This window comes from Oncorhynchus kisutch, unplaced genomic scaffold (assembly GCF_002021735.2).
Source record: "Oncorhynchus kisutch isolate 150728-3 unplaced genomic scaffold, Okis_V2 scaffold1343, whole genome shotgun sequence".
Taxonomy (NCBI): domain Eukaryota; kingdom Metazoa; phylum Chordata; class Actinopteri; order Salmoniformes; family Salmonidae; genus Oncorhynchus; species Oncorhynchus kisutch.
In genome coordinates this window covers 1-15,297 of record NW_022263288.1, presented here as the reverse complement: position 1 = coordinate 15,297, position 15,297 = coordinate 1, and positions in this window count along the sequence as shown.

Here is a 15,297-nt window from a genome sequence, read left to right as displayed (position 1 = left end):
CCAGTTTATTGGCTGCCCAGTATCCAGACGACTTGTACCCAGAGCTTCCTATACAGTTAATATCTTTCCGTAACGTGTTGAGGCTGGAAATTAAGGAGAATATGAGATGAAGCACCAATCCCTTTTGCCCAGTTTCCCTGACGTTGCTACTGCAATCCAACTATTTTTAACCATCCCTGCAACTGTCACATCTGCAGAGAGATCGTTCTCTAAACTAAAACTCATAATGAACAACCTCAGAAGCACAACGTCTCAGGAAAGACTGTCTCGGTTGTCAATACTCAGTACAGAAAACAATTGGGCCCGCAACCCGGACCTACAAGCTGTGTTTTGCACACAAAACTGCAAGACGATGCATTCTGATACTGTAGCCTCTAAATTGAAAAAAAATGGAGAGAATCACAGACCCAAAAGAGATACTTTTTTCTAAAATAAGGAAATAGTGAGAAAAAAAACGTATAAATACTCTTCAGGATCCGCCACTTTTTTAAAATGTTCACCTAAAATGACATACCCAAATCGAACTGCCTGTAGCTCAGGCCCTGAAGCAAGAATATGCATATTCTTGGTACCATTTGAAAGGAAACACTTTGAAGTTTGTGGAAATGTGAAAGGGATGTAGGAGAATATAACACAATAGATCTGGTAAAAGATAAATCAAAGACAAAACCAACCATTCTTTTGTATTTTTTTTGTACCATCATCTTTGAAATGCAATAGAAAATCCATAATGTATTATTCCAGTCCATGTGAAATTTAGATTTTGGCCCCTAGATGGCAGCAGTGTGTGTACAACATTTTAGACTGATCCAATGAACCATTGCATTTATGTTCAACATTTTTTCTCAAGATTGCCCAAATGTGCCTAATTTGTTTATTATTATCTTTCATTTTCAAAAATCTGCATTTTCCTCAAACAATTGCATGGAATTCTTTCACTGTAATAGCTACTGTAAATTGGACAGTGCAGTTAGATTAACAAGACTTTAAGCTTCCTGCCAATACCTGGGAATTGTTTTTGTTACTTACAACCTCATGCTAATCACATTAGCCTACGTTAGCTTAACGGTCCCGTGGATGGGACACCGATCCCCCCCAAAGAAAATAATAATAATAATAAAAAATTGGATTGAATTATACTGAACAAAAATATAAATGGTATAAAATGGTATAAAAAATATTAAATATAAATATAAATCCAACAATTTCATTGATTTTACTGAATAACAGTTCATGTGAGGAAATCAGTCAATTGAAATAAATTCATTAGGCCCTAATCTATGGATTTCACATGACTGGGAATACAGATATGCATCTGTTGGTCACAGATACCTTAAAAAAAATGGGCCTCACAATGGGCCTCAGGATCTCATCACAGTGTTTTTGTGCATTCAAATTGCCATGGATAAAATGCAATTGTGTTCGTTGTCCGTAGCTTATGTCTGCCCATACCATGAGAGTAAATACAGACTGATGTATTGATAAAAGTCCTCTTATCCGAGAGAGATTATCAAAACGTCACTCTAGGGTAAGCCTACACGAAACACAGCCCTTATTTGAGCTGTTTCTAAAATCCCATATGGGAAAATAATGGTGGAAAAACGATTGGAACCATTTCCCTGTTTGACCGCTAGGTTTTATGGGTATTATGACTCATACTGTGGTGCTCTGTTTGTGTAAGCTATTAGCCAGACAAAACCATCTGAGTGCTTTTGTAACTTCTAGGTTAGACTACTGCAATGCTCTACTTTCCGGCTACCCGGTAAAGCACTAAATAAACTTCAGTTAGTGCTAAATACGGCTGCTAGAATCCTGACTAGAACCAAAAATGTTATCATATTACTCCAGTGTTAGCCTCCCTACACTGGCTTCCTGTCAAGGCAAGGGCTGATTTCAAGGTTTTACTGGTAACCTACAAAGCATTATATGGGCTTGCTCCTACCTATCTCTCTGATTTGGTCCTGCCGTACATACCTACACCTACGCTACGGTCACAAGATGCAGGCCTCCTAATTGTCCCTAGAATTTCTAAGCAAACAGCTGGAGGCAGGGCTTTCTCCTATAGAGCTCAATTTTTATGGATGAAGATGGATGGAGCCAAATACAGGACCATTCTGGAAGAAAACCTGATGGATTCTGCAAAAGACCTGAGACTGGGACGGAGATTTGTCTTCCAACAAGACAATGATCCAAAACATAAAGCAAAATCTACAATGGAATGGTTCAAAAATAAACATATCCAGGTGTTAGAATGGCCAAGTCAAAGTCCAGACCTGAATCCAATCGAGAATCTGTGGAAAGAACTGAAAACTGCTGTTCACAAATGCTCTCCATCCAACCTCACTGAGCTCGAGCTGTTTTGCAAGGAGGAATGGGAAAACATTTCAGTCTCTCGATGTGCAAAACTGATAGAGACATACCCCAAGCGACTTACAGCTGTAATCACAGCAAAAGGTGGCGCTACAAAGTATTAACTTAAGGGGGCGGAATAATTTTGCACGCCCAATTTTTCTGTTTTTGTTTGTTAAAAAAGTTTGAAATATCGAATAAATGTCGTTCCACTTCATGATTGTGTCCCACTTGTTGTTGATTCTTCACAAAAAAATACAGTTTTATATCTTTATGTTTGAAGCCTGAAATGTGGCAAAAGATCGCAAAGTTCAAGGGGCCCGAATACTTTCACAAGGCACTGTATGATTAATGAAAGTTTCAATTTTATAGCATTTTATTTGAATCTGGCGCTCTGCATTTCCCCTGGCAATTGGCCAGTTGAGACGCTAGCGTCTCCCCTATCCTCAAGAGGTTTTTAAGGGGTGAGCGGAGCCTGCCTCAGGAAGCTGGTCGACCTGTGCCTCCATAGGTTCTTCATGTAGACCACTTTCATGCTCCAAAGCAGTTTCCGGTCCTTGGCTCAAATGAGATGGTTGATGGCTGAAACGTATAGTTGATCCATCAACACTTGGTGGGCTTGCCCTTTGATGTCGGAAACTTGACCACATAATCCTTAAGATAACCAGGTGCTTGCCTGGTTCTTCTGGTGCTGCTGGTGGTTGAGGATGAAGCCATTGTTGCTTTAGGATTAGCTCCTGAATATTTCCTTTGTTCCAAGACCTTTTCCTCAGCTGCTCTCTCCGCCCCTCTTCTTCCTTCCAGTGGAGACAATTCTTCCCTCTCCGCCTCCATTTCCTTTTCACCTGTCTTTGGTTCAGTCATCATCCGGCTCGAAGGACCATTGAAAGATTAGTGGAATCTGTGTGGGTAGCTGGACAGGAAGGATGACTGACAGTGAAGGTGAACAGTTGGTCACGTGTCAGGTGACAGAGGAATGGATGAGACTGAGGCAGGAATTCCTTTAACCATAAAGTGGTATATTTACTGAGTAGTGTGGATTCATGGACGCACAGAACTTCTGAATCAGACGGAGTTAATTTCCTCCTTTTATGGAGTTGAGATCTGTCAGACATTTCCACCTGACTAGGTCAAAGCGCCCCTGGCCCAAATGAGTAAATGGCAATGAATTGAACTCCATGGGCCTTTTCTACAAATTGGTTATGCTTATGTTGTGTTAATAGAAGGGGGGGTAATAAGACCCTGCCCTCCTTACATTTATAGGGTCCTAGACTACAGATTAACAATATATATTCATTATAGAGGTTTAGTATTGTTTCACAGTGGTTTTCTGGTCTCTTTGCCTCTTATAAAGAGACCCCTCTGAGAAATGTGTGACTGTGAAGACAGAACTCTGCAGGGGAGTGTAAGGGATAAGAGATTAGTCAGACATTCCACTATAAATCAACTTGGACATTTACTGCTAAGCTTTCAGATAGCTACATGAACAACAGTTTTAGTGTTGAGTTGGCATGGTTTTGGTCTCATGAGTAAAATATAATGACGTAGGCAGTGACATCACTAGGGCTGGACTTCGGGTTTAATAAAATAACTTGGGACCTTTTCTTTTATGCAGAACTTACTCGGAAACATGCGTTATGTTCCTGTTGTCAACTTCTGTCTGCAATTACATTATTAACGGGTTTTGAATGATTTATTCAAGATATTGTCAAAATGCTAATTTCAACAATGGAGCCAATGATTGACAAGGAACAAGGAAACAAACCCCAACAGTAGCCTAAAATACACTTTAATACACTTTTGGTGAATCTTAAAACCTCAACGTCAATATGGAGTCAACATACAAGTGTAAGTAAAAACGAATGTAAATAAGTTATAAATTGTGCTACAAACACCTCTCATTAAATGAATGATGTTTTTATTTGGTTAGCTTTTGGAAATTGTAGAACATCAAACATTTTCCTAGTAGCTAGGCAGGCTAACGTAAACTCACCCCATTCCATACAAATGTGTGCAACCGCGACATTCAAATGAGGCTGCAAAGAAAACTAATGGGACTGTAGCGACTGTGTTGACTTCAAAATCTGGGGTATGAACTACGTTTCTATTCAAGCATTGATCGACATGGCAATGGCTCTATAGTATTGGAGAAAAGTTTAAAAAACTGACCCTCCGTTACATCGTGACGTGTCATGCCGTAACGTACAGCAGGCATAAAGAAACCATTTCTGTCTTACAATCTCTCTCCACCAGGTGTAGCACTTCTCTCATCGTTTAAAAACAAGAAATGGACAGTGACGGGGGTAAGGGGGGGATTCCTAGTCATTTTTTGCGTCATCACTGCAAGCGATCATGATTCTCAAAGCCGCTGCTGACTTCTGAAGGTCACTTTAGCACTGCCCTAAAAACACGATGAAAATTCGACATAAACATTTAAATAGGTATGTAATGACACATTATATAAACTCTTTATAGTATTTTATTTACACTTTAGAGGCGATAAGGTGATAAGTTGTACAGATCGAGTGAAAATAGCAGTTTTCCCACACATCTCCTCTCCTTCTCACTACCACGCATTAGTTTTGCTTCCCCACCCGCCATTTTTTTAAAAGACCCAACGGAGCTCATTGCCTTGTTGAATTATGCAGAAACGGGCAATGTGGAGGTCTCGGCATGAATTATTTTGGAAAGGGGAGAAATTGTGCTTTACAATGATCTTGACATTACAGTTGATCTGGAAGTATTACATTTTTTGAGCGCTAAAATAAGGTCAATTGTACGGACCATGGCAATGTACAAAAGTGAATGAGTTTACGTTAGTTAGCTAATTAATTTGCTAGCTATCATACAGTAGACGTATATTAATAATTATATAGTTAATATAAATAGACATGCAATCATAATTGACTGTAGAGCATATAAAGCACCCACAAACTACGGGTAGCTGAAAACAACCATTGCGGGATGAACGAGTGACGGATTTCCGGGCAAGGGCGGTCCATTTAAAAAGCATTCCTTCCTCCCTCACCGCTCAGCTAGCGGGATATACGCTGCACCGGCAAGATAGAACAACGAGGGGGGCGGTCTGTGCATATTTGTAAACAACAGCCGGTGCACAAAATCTAAGGAAGTCTCTAGATATTGCTCGCCTGAAGTACAGTATATTGTGATAAATTGCAGGCCACACTACTTGCCTAGAGAGTTTTCAGCTATACTTTTCGTGGCTGTGTATTTACCACCTCAGACAGATGCTGGCACTAAGACCGCACTCAGTCAGCTGTATAAGGAAATAAGCAAACAGGAAACCACTCACCCAGAGGCGGCGCTCCTAGTGGCCGGAAACTTTAATGCAGAGAAACTTAAATCAGTTCTACCAAATTTATCATCAACATGTTAAATGTGCAACCAGAGGGAAAAAAATTATAGATCACCTGTACTCCACACACAGAGACGCCTACAAAGCTCTCCCTCCCCATCCATTTGGTGAATATGACAACAAATCTATCCTCCTGATTCCTGCTTACAAGCAAACCTTTAAGCAGGAAGCACCAGTGACTCGGTCTATGAAAAAGTGGTCAGGTGAAGCAGATGCTAAACTACAGGATTGTTTTGCTATCACAGACTGGAACATGTTCCAGGATTCCGCTGATGGCATTGAGGAGTACACCACATCAAACAGGAAAAGCGTCAATACAGGGCTAAGATTGAATCATACTACACCGGCTCCGAAGCTCGTCTTATGTGGCAGGGCTTGCAAACTATTACAGACTACAAAGGGAAGCACTGCTGCGAGCTGCCCAGTGACACTGCCCAGTGACCTGATTGAGTCTGTAACACCAACATGTTTCAAGCAGACCACCATAGTCCCTGTGCCCAAGAACACAAAGGGAACCTACCTAAATGAGTACAGACCCGTAGCACTCACGTCTGTTGCTATGAAGTGCTTTGAAAAGTTGATAATGGCTCACATCATCACCATTATCCCAGAAACACTAGATCCACTCTAATTTGCATACCGCCCAACCAGATGCACAGATGATGCAATCTCTATTGCACTCCACACTGCCCTTTCCCACCTGGACAAAAGGACCACGTATGTGAGAATGCTATTCATTGACTAGAGCTCAGCGTTCAACACCATAGTACCTTCAAAGCTCATCACTAAGCTAAGGATCCTGGGACTAAACACCTCCCTCTGCAACTGGATCCTGGACTTCCTGACAGGCCGCCCCCCGGGTGGTGAGGGTAGGTAGCAACACATCTGCCACGCTGATCCTCAACACTGGAGCTCCCCAGGGGTGCATGCTCAGTCCCCTCCTGTACTCCCTGTTCACCCACGACTGCATGGCCAGGCACGACTCCAACACCATCATTAAGTTTGCAGATGACACAACAATGGTAGGCCTGATCACCGATAACGACGAGAAAGCTTATAGGGAGGAGGTCAGAGACCTGGCCCGAGTGGTGCCAGAATAACAACCTATCCCTCAACGTAACCAAGACTAGGGAGATGATTGTGGACTACAGGAAAAGGAGGCCCGAGAACGCCCCCATTCTCATCAACAGGGCTGTAGTGAGGCAGGTTGAGAGCTTCAAGTTCCTTGGTGTCCATATCAACAACAAACTAGAATGGTCCAAACACACCAAGACAGTTGTGAAGAGGGCACGACAAAGCCTATTCCCCCTCAGGAAACTAAAAATATTTGGCATGGGTCCTGAGATCCTCAAAAGGTTCTTCAGCTGCAACATCGAGAGCATCCTGACAGGATGCAATCACTGCCTGGTACGGCAATAGTTCGGCCTCCGACCGCAAGGCACTACAGAGGGTAGTGCGTACGGCCCAGTACATCACTGGGGCTAAACTGCCTGCCATCCAGGACCTCTACACCAGGCGGTGAGAGGAAGGCCCTAAAAATGGACATAGACCCCAGCCACCCCAGTACTAGACTGTTCTCTCTACTACCGCATGGCAAGCGGTACCGGAGTGCCAAGTCTAGGACAAAAAGGCTTCTCAACAGTTTTTACCCCCAAGCCATAAGACTCATGAACAGGTAATCAAATGGCTACCCGGAATATTTGCATTGTGTGCCCCCTCAACTCCTCTTTTTTTACGCTGCTGCTACTCTCTGTTTATCATATATGCATGGTCACTTTAACTATACATTCATGGTACATACTACCTCAATGACCAACAAGTGCTCCCGCACATTGGCTAACCAGGCTATCTGCATTGTGTCCCACCCACCACCCACCAACCCCCTCTTTTACGCTATTGCTACTCTCTGTTCATCAAACTATTGTCTGTTATAGTTGAAGTGTACCTATGATGAAAATTACAGGCCTCTCTCATCTTTTTAAGTGGGAGAACTTGCACTGGCTGGCTAAATACTTTTTCGCCCCACTGTATGCATAGTCAATTTAACCATATCTACATGTACATACTACTTTAACCGGTGTCTGTATGTAGCCTCACTACTTTTACAGCCTCGCTACTGTATATAGCCTGTCTTTTTACTGTTGTTTTATTTCTTTACCTACCTATTGTTCACCTAATACCTTTTTTGAAACTATTGGTTAGAGCCTGTAAGTAAGCATGTACAACACCTGTTGAATTCGGCGCACGTGACAAATATACTTTTGATTTGAAGTGCTCAAAGGCCTATGCATTTGCATAAGTTCAAATATGCGTATGGGTGTGTTGAATTAATCATCACCGTAGAAAGCACTGTCGTTGTGTTCGCCGTTGAAAACAACACCCACAACGACCATGTTTTCCACTTAGTTTCAACCTGCTGTTAAACTTCTTTCTTCAAATTGATCAATCACAGTGAGGTGTGTTTTAAAAGCAAGATACTGTTTGCTGTGATTATCGATTGCATTTGAATTGATGTCAGGGAGTGGTTAAGAAGAACAATGGATCCCTGAGTATCAGTCCATTAGCGACCCGATGGTCTTTAGCAAGTTGGGTACTACCAATTTACTGTCCAGAGTGCATAAAAGGAGATTACTATGACTCAACGGTCATGCTAAATTTTTACTGTGGTCACGGTAATTAGGCTTCTCCAAGCTCTGGTGCTGCTGATGGTCATTAGCCCACCAAACGTGCTAACTGCCTGGTACTCAGCACTCTATTGTCCCTCTAATCCTCTCTGACATCAATGCAAATGTGTATAAAAATCTAATCAAACACTTCATGAGAGCCCATGAGCTCATGTTTGCGCAACATTTCAACAGGCTATGGAATTGCGTGAGGAAACAGTGATGGTTTCTATTAAAAATAGGATCTTCAGCTTCCTTTAGGCTGACTATATTTCTCAACTTCTCTAATATTAAGCACATTGTTTTGCTTTACAACAGGAATATAGCCTACCTGGCTAGCATGACAATTAAGTCCTCCATTCGCTATTTAAGTGCATAGATGACTTGTATTTTTCCCCTGTTCTGAAACCGGTGCATGATAATAGTCCATTCTAAATCAAAACAACATTCTCACGTATTATTTAGTATATTTTAAGACAAGATTATTTTTTTTAAATATATATTTTTCACCTTTATTTACCAGGTAGGCTAGTTGAGAACAAGTCTCATTACAACTGGCGAAGATAAAGCATAGCAGTGTGAACAGACAACACAGAGTTACACATGAGTAAACAATAAACAAGTCAATAACACAGTAGAAAAAAAAGAAAAAAAAGAGTCTATATATATTGTGTGCAAAAGGCATGAGGAGGTAGGCGGATAATTACAATTTAGCAGATTAACACTGGAGTGATAAATGATCAGATGGTCATGTGCAGGAAGATATACTGGTGTGCAAATGAAAAGTAAATAAATAAAAACAGTATGGAAATGAGGTAGGTAAATTGGGTGGGTTATTTACCACTAGACTATGTACAGCTGCAGCGATCGGTTAGCTGCTCAGATAGCAGATGTTTAAAGTTGGTGAGGGAGATAAAAGTCTCCAACTTCAGCAATTTTTGCAATTCGTTCCAGTCACAAGCAGCAGAGAACTGGAAGGAAGGCGGCCAAATGAGGTGTTGGCTTTAGGGCATGATCAGTGAGATACACCTGCTGGAGTGCGTGCTACGGGTGGGTGTTTGCCATCGTGACCAGTGAACTAAGATAAGGCGGAGCTTTACCTAGCATGGACTTGTAGATGACCTGGAGCCAGTGGGTCTGGAGACAAATATGTAGCGAGGACCAGCCGACTAGAGCATACAGGTCGCAGTGGTGCGGTGGTATAAGGTGCTTTAGTAACAAAACGGATGGCACTGTGATAAACTGCATCCAGTTTGCTGAGAAGAGATTGGAAGCTATTTTGTAGATAACATCGCCAAAGTCGAGGACCGGTAGAATAGTCAGTTGTTACTAGGGTAAGTTTGGCAGCGTGAGTGAAGGAGGCTTTGTTGCGGAATAGAAAGCCGACTCTAGATCTGATTTTAGATTGGAGATGTTTGATATGATTCTGGAAGGAGGTTTACAGTCTAAGCCAGACACCTAGGTACTTAGAGATGTCCACATATTCTAGGTCGGAACCATCCAGGGGTGCGTGATGCTAGTCGGGCGTGCGGGTGCACGGCAAGCGACACGGTTATGAAAAGCAGCATTTGGTTTTACTAGGCTTTAAGAGCAGTGGAGGCCACGGAAGGAGTGTGTATGGCATTGAAGCTCGTTTGGAGGGTTAGAACCAGTGCCCAAGGAAGGGCAGAAGTATACAGAATGGTGTCGGTCTGCGTAGAGGTGAATCAGGGAATCGCCCGCAACAAGAGCAAACCATCATCGATATATACAGAGAAAAGAGTCGGCCCGAGAATTGAACCCTGTGGCACCCCCATAGAGACTGCGAGAGGACCGGACAACATGCCCTCCGATTTGACACACTGAACTCTGTCTGCAAAGTAGTTGGTGAACCAGGCAAGGCAGTCATTAGAAAAACTGAGGCTACTGAGTCTGCCGATAAGAATATGGTGATTGACAGAGTCGAAAGCCTTGGCCAGGTCCGATGAGATGGCTGCACAGTACTTGTATTTTATCGATGGCGGTTATATCGTTTAGTACCTTGAGCGTGGCTGAGGTACACCCGTGACCGGCTCGGAAACCAGATTGCACAGCGGAGAAGGTACGGTGGGATTCGAGATGGTCATGTGATCTGTTTTTGACCAGGCTTTCGAAGACCTTCGATAGTCAGGGGAGGATGGATATAGTCTGTAACAGTTTGGGTCCCAGGGTGTCTCCCTTTGAAGAGGGGGATGACTGCGGCAGCTTTCCAATCCTTGGGGATCTCAGACGATATGAAAGAAGGTTGAACAGGCTGGTAATAGGGGTTGCGACAATGGAGGTGGATAGTTTCAGAAATAGAGGGTCAGATTGTCAAGACCAGCTGATTTGTACGGGTCCAGGTTCTGCAGCTCTTTCAAACATCTGCTATCTGGATTTGGGTAAAGGAGAAGCTGGGGAGGCTTGGGCGAGTAGTTGTGGGGGGGGGGGGGCAGAGCTGTTGGCCAAGAATAGTCTGATGGATGACTATATTAGCCTATCACGTCAATGATATATTATCATTTGTGAGTGATGCCCAGCTTGTGTAGGCAAGTAAGTCAAGAAACAAGCGCATGCCTTTTTCTTACGACGTATTCACATCATAGTCTCACACCTCATGTAGCCTAGTCCACAGGCCTATATGTTTTTGATAACAGTCTTATATCACAACTAATGTGGCCAAATAACTAATTGAAATTAAGAACATTATCTGCTTACAACCAGTCCAGAGCCTACTGGCATCCTTAGGCGGCGCGTGAGTTTCAGGTTTTGAGGAAGATCATTTTCACCATAAACAATGCACCTTTATAATAAAGCATTACATGCCATAATAGCATTTGTGGTCACTTTTGAGAATGGTGGTTTCCCGCTAATTGATTGGCAATTAGGAACATTTCGCACATAGCCTACTGCCGTTTGTGCATTACTGCACTTATAATGTGAAGAAAAAGCCTAAACGTTTATGAACATTTTAAGCTAAACATTATGATCTGTTGCATTTTTTGATGCGAGTGGGTTTTATTAATTTGAGTTTTTGAATATTTCGTTCTCACACTGAAGGATAAATTGACCAATAGAATAGGGTCAACTTACACTATGGGGGATAGTAGATTGACATAGGCTAGTGCTTTGCTGTTTGTTAGGCCTACTCACCTTGTTTGGCTGACGAAAGTAAAATGTGGACAGTTCTTCCAATATCTTCAATATGCACCTCGGGAACTCGATAAGAAGGACCCAATCAGTTGAGTCCCCCGATGTGCCCTGGCAGATGCCTCTGTGAGAAGAATCTGATCACGTGAGAAGCATTGGTTAATAAGAATTTAGATATCTGAGAGCCATGTGAGTGAGAGGTGCTTTGGAACATGCAACTGGGAGAAGGGAATTATACATATTATATTCAGCCTAAGGGCACTACGGCATGCATTTCTTTAGGGGCCATTATGGCAAAACTAGGAGGATGCCGCCAGGAAATTCGAGGCATTATCAAGTGCTTGTCAAATTGTGAATGAGAGACTGATGAAGAGTGTACACGAAACAAGCAGAGCTCATGCCTTTAATGCAACTTTTTTCAAATCATCATTAGAGTTGCATCATGCAGCCTCAGAATGTATAAAACATCTAAACATATAGCCCAACGTTTGTATCACAACCACAGTTGCATAAATAACTCTAAATTAAGCAAATAGGAGGACCTGTTTCTTTGTTAACCCCTCAACACAGAATAGCTGCATGTGAGCACTCCCTTTAAATCGTTTGGAGAAACATCCTCCCTATTTAATTTAGCTATGTTCAATTGCATTCTTCATGCATAAAATAATGCCACAGAATTCTAAGCAAATCTTGTCTGCTAAGTGAACTAGTGTAGCTCACAGCCATTTGGCATAGCCAGATCAGGGCCTAACAATAAGGATACCTCAGAGGATACCTATTCCGTTCTTCGGAAATAGACTACATTTTCTTCCTCTCATGTTTCTTTAGACCTGTGGAAAATAAATATGGAATTATTGTGATGGTGTAGGCAATATTACATGGAATTTATTCGACTTTTAAAATGAAATGTTCCAAAGGTCTGCATAGGTGTCTTGTTAGGCTTATACGTGGAAGCCAGGAGATGCTAAGTGTGTTTATGTTAATTAACGGTCAATTACCGTGAAACCGGCAGGCTATACGTGGAAGCCAGGAGATGCTAAGTGTGTTTATGTTAATTAACGGTCCAATTACCGTTGAAACCGGCAGTTATTTGCTTAGACTGACAAATTTTCATGACCAACCAAGCCCTAGTTATGACTCATGACACCTGGTGTGGCGGTCCAATACATTCACGGCAACAGACCCTAGTCATGGTCGAGGTTTTAGTCCCAGTCATGTGTGCCATGAGCCAGTTGTGTTTCAGCTTGTGTTCATTTGAGAAGACTGGGCGGGCGGAGAGATGCTGTGAAACTCGGCCTCCTTTGAGTAGGTGTTTCCAGACTTTTGACTGGTAGTGTAAATACTGTATTCTCGACATAGCTCATCCTAATATAGATACTACTGTACATACTCTTCCATAATATACGGTTCATGCACACCACATATTTATATTCTGACACATGCTAATGCGTATATCTATTCTGAATTGTTAATTGGACTTGTTCTGTCATTTGTGTATTTATTTGTGTATTTATTTGTGTATTTATTTGTGTATTTTTATTGTATTTGCTAGACATTCTACTGTACTGTGGGAGCTAGTAACATAAGCCTTTCGCGCCCCCTGCTAGAACACCTGCAAATCTGTCTACACAACCAATAAAGTTTGATTTTATTTAGAGCGATATTATCCCTGTGTTTTTATTTTACACACTCTAGAGTCCATTTAGTTGAAACTGATAGAGAGAAGTGTAAGGTTAACATACCACACACAAGATTACCTGCCTTTATTTCTCTTTCATTAAGTCAAGTTATCATTTGTCAGAGTAGGCTAAACTATTTCTGTTCATGGTAGGCCTGCTGATCTACTTCTGAGCTGACTAACCATTAGAAGTCGCTCTCTAGAGGGAAAGAAGAGGAGAAGCTGAAAAATAAGTGGATCTGCTGTCTCGACCTCTCGACCTCTGAATGTTCGGCTATGAAAAGACAACTGACATTTACTCCTGAGGTACTGACCTGTTGCACACTATACAACCACTGTGATTATTATTTGACCCTGCTGGTCATCTATGAATGTTTGACTACTCGAGGCTGTAATCACTGCCATAGGAGCTTCTACAAAGTACTGAGTAAATGGTCTGAAAACTTATGTAAATGTGATATTTCAGTTATTTATTTGTAATGCATTTTCAAACATTTCTCTAAAGCTGTTTTTGATTTGTCATTATCTGGTATTGTGTGTAGATGAGGAAAAAATACAATTTAATCAATATTAGAATAAGGCTGTACGTAACAAAATGTGGAAAAAGTGAAGGGGTCTGAATACTTTCCAAATGCACGGTTTTCAACTCTGTTGGTCATGACTGTTACATTACCTGCAGTACACTTCATGTCTGACAGGGGGAGTAAGTGCATCTGTTTCTGTTAGATTGTAATCAGTGTCAGCAAAAGTTTGAAGTTACACAGATACATTACTGCATTGTTATCAAAACATACTTCTTAGTATGATTGATCAATACTAGGAAATCTTAAACAAACCTAATGAATTTTTCAATACCCATCCATTCATTGATTTCCCTGAAGTGTTTTTGTAGACACACCAATACCAAATAAGGAATCATTATACTAACCACACATCTACAGGTGTGTGTGTGTGTGTGTGTGTGTGTGTGTGTGTGTGTGGTGTGTGTGTTGTGTGTGTGTGTGTGTGTGTTGTGTGTGTGTGTGTCCTATCAGTAACAACAGATTCAGCAGCAGCCCAAGAAGAGAATCCCTCCCTTCTTCCTGTGTGAATGTTTGGTTGACAGGGAGAAATTCCTAATGCTGACAAGGCAAAGTGACATTACACAATTGTTTAGAAACAATGTATTGATTAGTGTGTTTTCTGTGTGTTTTGATTTAGTGGGTTTAAAATGTATTATCAATGTTTAAAAGAAAACAAAAGGAGAATGTGCAGAAGAGGTAGGAAAAACTGGGAGGCTTGTAAGACACATTTCAAATGAAATTGGAATGATTATTTACACAAACAAATGATTTACAAGCCCATCAGAACTTTCTTGACACAGCAGAGTATCACACAATAACTCATCAGTATCTAAAGAATGCAGATCATCTTAATATTTGAGCTAGATAAATGTAGGTTAATTTGTTCATTCTCTCAACTTCATTATTATTTGAATCTATCATATTAGGATATGGTTGAACAAACACTGAAGCTGTTGTATGCTTCACAGAGCAGGAACATATGTGGCGTTTGTTGTTGGCCACTCAGTTTCAGGTACTAGACTACATGTAACCTTTCTTCCCATATTCATGTCATTACTGTTCAATGAACATGTTTAGCATTTTTTTCTGGTTATTTCTTTGTTATTGCTGTATAAGTAATCAGCGTGCCATGCTCTCATCTCCTCCGCGCCCGCACATGATGAGGAGAACTGTTACAAAGTAACCGAAGATGAAAAATGGTAAGGGAAACTGACTCGAATGAAATGTGTCTCTCTGCCCTTTTGCTTCCCAGTAATCTAATCCACCCACTAAAGATGATTAATCAAATTTGATGTTTTATTCTTTACGGAGTCGATGAAAACGGTCAAGTGGTCAGAATCACATTTCTGGGCTATTTACACCTGGAGATTTTAATTATAGATATTCAGCGGCCGGCCAGTTGTGAGGATACCGATCCTTTCAGCCAATCACAAGCCAGCCCCCAACCACTATAGGACATATAGCTGGCTGTATAAAAGTGTCGTGTCTTGTTCACTGACTACACAACAACAGCAGCAGAAA